We start from the raw sequence: 8,826 nt of genomic DNA on the forward strand, positions 1-8,826 counted from the left end.
GCATTGTGTGGAGGAAAATATTAAAAGTCAGTAAACACATTGAAATTAAAACAGCAGATCAGGCAACATCTGTGGAGAGCGAAGCAGAGCAGGTTGATGATTTCATCAGAATATGATTGAATTAAGTATAGAATCATAAAGTCCTGTGGTTAATTTCAGGGTATCTGTATTTTTTTGGAATGTACACAGGGAATGTTTTGGGAAATTTGTTTCCTTTTTGTTCGATTTTTTGTGCCTGTTTCTGAGGATCTGGACATTCAGTGACATAAGTTTTGTTTGGCCAGAGATCCTGTAATTGCTACACCTTTATCCAAATACGATTTGCATCTTATCACTGGCCAATTCTAATGATAATGGATCGTATAAAATAACCGTCTGTACAGAAATAGCCGAGAATGTACAGTCAATCCATTATTTTACCAATCGTTTATTTCCATATTCAGCTACTCATGGCAGGATAGGTGTTTTTCCTCCGTCATTTATCGTTGTACAGAGACAGAATAACAAACAGCTAGGAATGAAACGCTATTGGTTATAAAGGAAAGGCAGACATGATAAAGCAGTACCTTGCTTGATAGTGAGTATTAGGAGATAGCTTTGAAATATTTATCTGAGTTTGTGGAGGTACAATTCACACTAGCTCGGTAATTCACTACTGAGTAAATTGAATGCAGGACTCAATCTCTTCCACTGTTGCAACCGGTGGAGTTCAGATGCAGATAACTGAGGAATGTTATTTTAAAAATTGTATTCTCATGTTTGTGATCTGAATCCGTGGAGCCATTATAATGGAAGAATGATACCCGTGATATCTGAGGATTTCAACTCTATTTTCTAGGTCAAAAAAGACAATATAAGTCAGACGAATGTCAATGTTGAGGTGGAACGTCAGTCAATGCAAAGATCCAGTACATGTTTATTTACAAATTTTGTAAAATTTAATGCAGAATGTGATATATTCTATATCGGTTTGGGAGATGTTACCTTACACTTTCTACAATGCCTACGATTTCCTCAAAAATATGCAATAAGTTATTAGATAACTTGATAAGGTCACACTATGAAGACCAGTGGATATGATATACATCCCACAAGAGACTTGAGGTCTGACCTGATAACTCACATCCAACAAAGTCTTAGAATAATTTTGCTCAGAAGAGAATTCATTCCATATGAATCTTCCCTTTTTTAGCTACTACCATACATTAACCTGTCAAAGAATTAATTACAATTAATTGGATAAAGAGATAATAAAAGTAGCTTTAGTGATGGAATGGAGGACTAAATTCCATTATAATTTGGTTCTGGTGGAGCCAGGGGTAGTGGGAGTGCTGATTACAAATGTTTAATGGATAATAGTTAGTTGAATGGCTGTTTCCAATTTGTATTTAAAAATATTAATTACTGCTGAATGTAATTTGTGATGTCTGCTGTACTATTTCTTGTATTTTGTTTAACAAATTGTCATAAATATCTGGTTCATAATTCATATGTTTGTGCAAATAACTTCTAGTTTTAGAAATTAAAGTTTTAACTATAGAAATGGGGCCATCTGATTGAGAAATTTACAAATGACCCTATAGTAAATGCAATTCAAACAAGCTTGGAGTTAATTACAATTAAAAGCTAACTTATGTTTGTCTTACAAGGTCAGAGTTGATAGTGAAAAAATATCAACAAAGAATGATCCAGCTCTAAGCTTATAATGGATCAAGAGAGTCTGGAGAGAGGGCAATTAAGTCCATTAGAAATATAAATTATTCATATGGGTTACATCAAATAGTAATGTTGAAGGTAAAATAATTTATTTGCATTTCTGGTTGAATCATTCCAAAGCATCCCATGTTGGCATAGAGATAGTGACTCAGGATGGAATCTTGTTAGAAGGTTCTTTTGTTTACTTTATCTGTGAGTGTTTGCTGACAGATTTGTTCAGTTTGGGTTTTGTGAGGGATATGCAGCTGGAAGATTTGGTCTAGCTTGAGGTTAGTGGAAGAAGTCTACAATGGTCTTCACAGAGCCTTGTTGTAGAAAACAGACAGCTTGAATAGTTTGCTTGGAAAAAAAGCTGTACAGAAGCTGTGGGAGCAGAGAAAAGCAGGCTACGTATGTCCAGGTCCAGGACAAGGAGCTGAAGAGTCCACAGTCATGAAGTCTTTAAAGAAAATTGTAAGATTGCTTATCCAAAAGTTAATGGCAGGATCCCCATAAATCTTGTACCTTGGAGAAAGCTGGAATACTGAGGAGAATTAAAGTAAATTCTGGGAGGGTTGGCCCCAGGAAAAGTGAATGAACATTCAAGGTTTCATAAGATAAAGAAACTCTTGGGGAGAAGTAAAAAGTAGAACTGAATTTTTAGACTAAGCTTTCATAAACCATAGTGTTGAGTTATAGTGCTTACCTTATTGTATATCAAAAGAATTAAACAAAGTTGTTTTTGTTTCAAAACATGAAATATATGGTGTAATTCTGTCGGTTGATTGCTGAGTGTTTGGATTTCTTCTTTAGGTGTTAACAGTTCCTGACAGGATTGTAACAAAATAAATAGCTTAAAATAGTTCCAGTAATCAGGATTTATTTATTGAAAGCTTCACCAAGCATTGTATAAAATGGAGACACCAGAAAGTAACTTCCATATTGATTGTCAGTGAAAAATCTTAATCCATTCTTCCAGCACTCTGCAATCAGTGTCATCAGTGGCGGTATCTTTCCATCTACAAAAGGTGATGGACACACAGCAAATAATTCATTTCACATGGGTGTCTTCATACAGCACACCTTTGCTTATGGCAGAAGAGGCCAATCCCTGAGAGGCAGGTTCTGCCAAAAGTGCCACACCTGTAGCCACCAGGTGTTATTCTGAGTTGTTGTTTTTGGCATTGGCATCTGTGGCCAAGCTGCTGTAGCCACTGGCCATCATGGTGGTACACAAAGGCCCAAAGGAGGTGTCCCTATTTTCCTCTGTCATTAGCTGATGGCTTCCAGGAGTGATAGCTGATGTCGGGGTCTTTTTCTCATCCTTGCAAGCAACCTTGAAGTAGAGCTTTGGACATCCAACTGGTTGTCTGGCTCCAGCCATCTCACCATACAGCAAGTCCTTGGGTATGTGACATCTTCCATCCTGCAAACATGCCTGAGCCAATGGAGCAGCCTCCTTTTGATAAGCGCTTTCAAAATTGGGAGCTTTGCCTCTGAGAGGACTGCTGCATTTGTGATTTTATCCTGCCGGGTTATATCCATTACACACCGCAAACAACAAAGATGGAAATTATTGAGCTTCTTTTCTTGATAGCTGTGAGTCATCCATACAGCAAGGTGCTAAGAACACAGACCTTATAAATTATCAGCTTGGATATATCTGAATACTCGTGACAAAAATGAGGATGAATTAATTAAACACATTAACATTAATGGGCTTATTTGTTGGGCAGAGAAAGAGGTTGGAAATAACAACTCTTGGTGAACAGCCATGATTCAATTAGAATACATTCTGATGTTCCACCAGCTGACAACTCAGTCTGTTGCCGCTCCCTCTAAATTAAATCAACAGTAAAGGAACTTATATTTTACAGAGCAGGTTCAGGTGGAGTCAAGGCCTCAGGCTATATTTTCTAGATATTTGATTTCAATTAAAGTGTATTAATACTGATTTAAAAGATAAATACTCTCATTGTTTCATACTGCTCATCGGCCCACACTGCTCCTTGGCCACAACACTGCTCACAATTGCCACAGGACTGAGAATCTATAATGCCTGCGTACCAGGTAGACTATTGTATGGTGTTGGAACTTGAACTACGTTTCAGAAGCAGGGATACAGATTGAATTCACTTCATGTGCGTTTCTTGAAAAAGATCATGGGTATCCATCAGCTGCATGGAATCCGCAACACAAAAGCGCTGCAACTTTCTAACTCAGGAAGTACAATGGTAATGCTCAAGCGATTTTGACAACAATGGCTAGGCTGTGTCAGTAGAATGGTTGGTGGTTGCCTACCAAAAGATTCACTGCATGGAGAGCTTAATGGTGCCAGCAAACACATTGGGTGGCCAAAACTAAGGTACAAGGATTCATGCCAGACTGACTTCAATAACTAGGAAAAGTCTGCGTATGACCAGAACACATGGTGCCCAAGCCTCCACACTGGTTTACAGATATTTGAAGAACTGCATTTTCAGATTGCCATATAAAAACACCATTGCAGGAAGGATCATGCAGCAGTAGCCCCATGCATCAGCAAATAATGATATATGATGCTCCCACCACACCCAAGACTTGCAACAAATGACAAAAATGCAAAGTCAAAGAAGTAATTGTTTCAGTAAATTATTAGCAGAAGAATAGTTTGAAAGAAAAGTAAGTCTTACATGTATTAGGGCATTTTTCACAACCACTCAACCTCCCAAAAGGCCAATTAAGTACTTTTGAAGTATACTCACTGTTGGAAGAGGGACGGCCAATTTGGGCACAGGAAGCTGCCCCAAATAACCTGTTTTTGTGATGTTGATTGACAGTTAAATGTTGGCCAATGATAATGAATTTAAAATGAAAAGGTGTTAAAGTTGTATGATTAATCCTGTCATTCTTCTAAGTAGACCAAGATTTAAGTCTTGTTCTAAATAGGATGTTGAAGCCAGGGCATTAGATGGAAATAAGATGAGTTTTTATCAAATTCCTCACGAAGAGACGCTGAACAATACCTGTATGCATCTGCTGAAGCAGAAGGTGATGCAAAGGATTAGATTGTGAATGCAGAACTATATTACTAAACCATAACATTAAGATTCGAGCAAGATTTTTATTCTTCAGGGTGTTGTGCTAGCAAAATGCCTGGATTAATGGTTTCAAAATCAAATCAAATAAATATCTGACCTAGAACAAGATTAATTCTTACAAGATAATTTTAGGAGTGGATCATCAAAATACTCATTGGGACAAAATGGTTCCGGTACTGTGGGAATAACAAATTGCCAGGTTAACTGATTGAAATGTAAGCATAAGTAAGATAGTGTAGACATTTTCTAAGTTACCTCTGAGATCTGGAGAAATCATGTAGAACACTCCGCTAGGTGATTATATAAGTAGGGCAGAGTCCATTACAAAACAGATTTGATGAGGTGATGACCTTTTCATTTGTGAGCATTAAATATATTGAAAACTAGGAAATAATAGAGAAAATGGACTGAGATGCCTGCAGGACTCTCTCCACATCCAACTTTTCACCTGAACGGGCAGATGAGATTGCAATTGTGGAAGACAGCGGCTTTGTGTTGTGCGACTTCTGATCCCTGTGCTCGTAATGTAGTTGTACCAGAGGACTCCAATTATTTCCTAAGATAAAGGCAAAATACTGTGGATGCTGGAAATCTGAAACAGAAACAAAATATGCTGGAAAAACTCAGCAGGTCTGATAGCATCTGTGGAGAGAAAGACAGAGTTAACATTTTGAGTTCAAAAGAAAAAAAAACACTGCAAAGCTAATTAATAAATTAATTATCTAAGTCGAGATGGCTGAGCAGGTGATGCGCTGTAGCTGTATGATGTGGGAGCTGGCAGATCCCATTGCGAGCTGCAGTGACCACATCTGCAGCAAGTGTTGGTTGCTGGAGGAACTCCAGCTCAGAATTGAAGAGCTGGAGTCCAAGATCCGGATGCTGCGGCACATCCAGGAGGGGGAGAGTTACCTGGACACTTTGTTTCAGGAGGCAGTCACACCCAGTAGATTAAGTACCTCAAGTTCAGTAAGGGGTCAGGGTCAGCAGGGTGTGACTGCAAGTGAGGCAGGTAGAGGGATCCTGTGTTCAGAAACAGAGGAGCCTCAGCTCTTGACCTTGTCCAACAGGTACAAAGTACTTGCTCCCTGTGTGGTTGAGGAACAGGGCTGTAGGGAGGACGAGCCAGCTGACCACGGCACCATGGCACAGGAGGCCATTCAAGAGGGGGGAGCAAAAAGACAAGTGGTAGTTGTAGGGGATTCTATAATTAGGGGAATTGATAGCACCCTTTGTAAGCAGGATCGAGAGTCCAGCATGGTATGTTGCCTGCCCGGTGCCAGGGTGAGGGACATCTCTGACCAGCTTGAAAAGATATTGGAGAGGGAGGATCCAGTGTTGTGGTCCACATCGGGACAAATAACATAGGTAACACTAGGAAAGAGGACCTGTTTGGGGATTATCAGGAACTAGGAACTAAATGAAAGAACAGGTCCTCAAGGGATATAATCTCCGGATTACTACCCGAGCCACGTGCAAGTTGGCATAGGGACGCGGGAATAAGGGAAGTAAACATGTGGCTAAAGGAGTGGTGTGGGAAAGAGGGTTTCCATTTCATGGGGCACTGGCATCAGTATTGGAACAGGAGGGATCTGTACCATTGGGATGGTCTCCACCTGAACCGATCTGGGACCAATGTTCTGGCAAAAAGGATAAATAGGGTGGTCAACAGGACTTTAAACTAGAAAGTGGGTGGGGGTGGAGGGAAGGGTAAAACTCCAAGAAGTATGACTAATGGGAAACAAAACAGCAGGTTAGCGTGTGGGGAGGTGGATGCAATTTCATGGAAAATTATGAAAAAACTGAAAAGAAAGGAGAGCCCAGGAGAGGCTATTAACGTCCCCAGAACACAAAATAGGACAGAGTGTTTGGAAAGGGCTAAGAATCTAACTTCAAGCACATCAGATAAAGGGATGACAATGAGAAGGGGACGGGAAATACAGGACTGAAGGTGTTGTATCTGAATGCACACAGTACACGAAATAAGATAAATGAGCTTGTGGCGCAGATTGAAATTGGCAGGTATGATGTGGTGGGCATCACGGAGACATGGCTGCAAGGGTATCAGGACTGGGAGCTAAATATCCAAGGATATACAACCTATCAAAAAGATAGGCAGGTTGGCAGAGGGGGTGGAGTTGCTGTGTTAGTAAGAAATTAAATTAAATCGCTAGCAAGAAATGACGTAGGGTCAGATGATGTAGAATCTGTGTGGGTAGAGTTGAGGAACCGCAAAGGTAAAAAACCATAATGGGAGTTATGTACAGGCCTCCGAACAGTAGTCAGGATGTGGGGCACAAGATACACCAGGAGATAGAAAAGGCGTGTAAGAAAGGCAAGGTTACAGTGATCATGGGGGATTTCAATATGCAGGTAGACTGGGAAAATCAGTTTGGTAGTAGATCCCAAGAAAATGAATTTATAGAATGTCTATGAGATGGCTTTTTGGAGCAACTTGTGGTGGAGCCCACTAGGGAACAGACAATTCTAGATTTAGTGATGTGTAATGAGGCAGATTTGATAAGGGAGCTTAAGGTGAAGGAACCCTTAGGAGGAAGTGACCATAATATGATAGAATTTATCCTGCAATTTGAAAGGAAAAAGCCAGAATCAGATGTAATGGTATTTACAGTTGAATAAAGGCAACTAGAGAGGCATGAGGGAGGAGCTGGCCAGAATTGACTGGGAGATGAGCCTAGCAGGAAAGACAGTGGAACAGCAATGGCAGGAGTTTCTGGGAGTAATTTGGGAGACACAGCAAAAATTCATCCCTAGGAAGAAGAAGCGTACTAAAGGGAGGACGAGGCAACCATGGCTGACAAGGGAAGTCAGGGACAGCATAAAAGCTAAAGAGAAAGCATACAATGCGGTGAAGAGCAGTGGCAAACCAGGGGATTGGGAAGCCTACAAAGACCAACAGAGGACAACTAAAAAAGAAATAAGCAGGGAGAAGATTAAATATGAGGGTAAACTAGCCAGTAATATAAAAGAAGATTGCAAGAGTTTTTTTAGATATATAAAGGGTAAGAGAGAGGCAAAAGTGGATATTGGGCCGCTGGAAAATGACACTGGAGAAGTAGTAGTGGGGAACAAAGAAATGGCTGAGGAACTGAATAGGTACTTGGCATCAGTCTTCACGGTGGAAGACACGAGTGACATCCCCAAAGTTCAAGAGAGTTGGGGGGCAGAGGTGACTATGGTGGCCATTACCAAGGAGAAGGTGCTAGGAAAACTGAAAGGTCTGAAGGTGGATAAATCACCTGGACCAGATGGATTACACCCCAGAGTTCTGAAGGAGATAGCTGAAGAGATAGTGGAGGCATTAGTGGTGATCTTTCAGGAATCACTGGAGTCAGGGAGGTTCCCAGAGGACAGGAAAATCGCCAATGTAACCCCACTGTTTAAGGAGGGAGTGAAGCAAAAGATAGGAAATTACAGGCTGATTAGCCTGAGCTTGGTCGTTGGCAAGATTTTAGAATCTATTATTAAGGATTAGATTTCAGAATACTTGGAAGTGCATGATAAAATAGGGCAAAGTCAATATGGTTTCATCAAGGGGAGGTCATGCCTGACAAAACTGTTAGAATTCTTTGAGGAGGTAACGAGTAGGTTAGACAAAGGAGAGCCAATGGATGTTATCTACTTGGACTTCCAGAAGGCCTTTGACAAGGTGCCTCACAGGAGGCTGCTCAGTAAGATAAGAGCCCATGTGTTAGAGGCAAAGTACTAGCATGGATAGAAGATTGGCTGTCTGGCAGGAGGCAGAGAGTGGGGATAAGGGGGTCCCTCTCAGATAGTGGCAGGTGACTAGTGGAGTTCCGCAGGGGACACAACTTTTCACTTTATACATTAATGATCTAGATGAAGGAACTGAGGGCACCCTGTCTAAGTTTGCAGATGATACAAAGATAGGTGGAGGGACAGGTAGTATTGAGGAGGCAGGGAGGCTGCAGAAAGATTTGGACAGGTTAGGAGAATAGGCAAAAAAGTGGCAGATGGAATACAACGTGGGGAAGTGTGAGGTCATGCACTTTGGTAGGAAGAATAGAGGCAT

Source organism: Carcharodon carcharias, chromosome 18 (genome assembly GCF_017639515.1).
Source record: "Carcharodon carcharias isolate sCarCar2 chromosome 18, sCarCar2.pri, whole genome shotgun sequence".
Lineage (NCBI taxonomy): Eukaryota > Metazoa > Chordata > Chondrichthyes > Lamniformes > Lamnidae > Carcharodon > Carcharodon carcharias.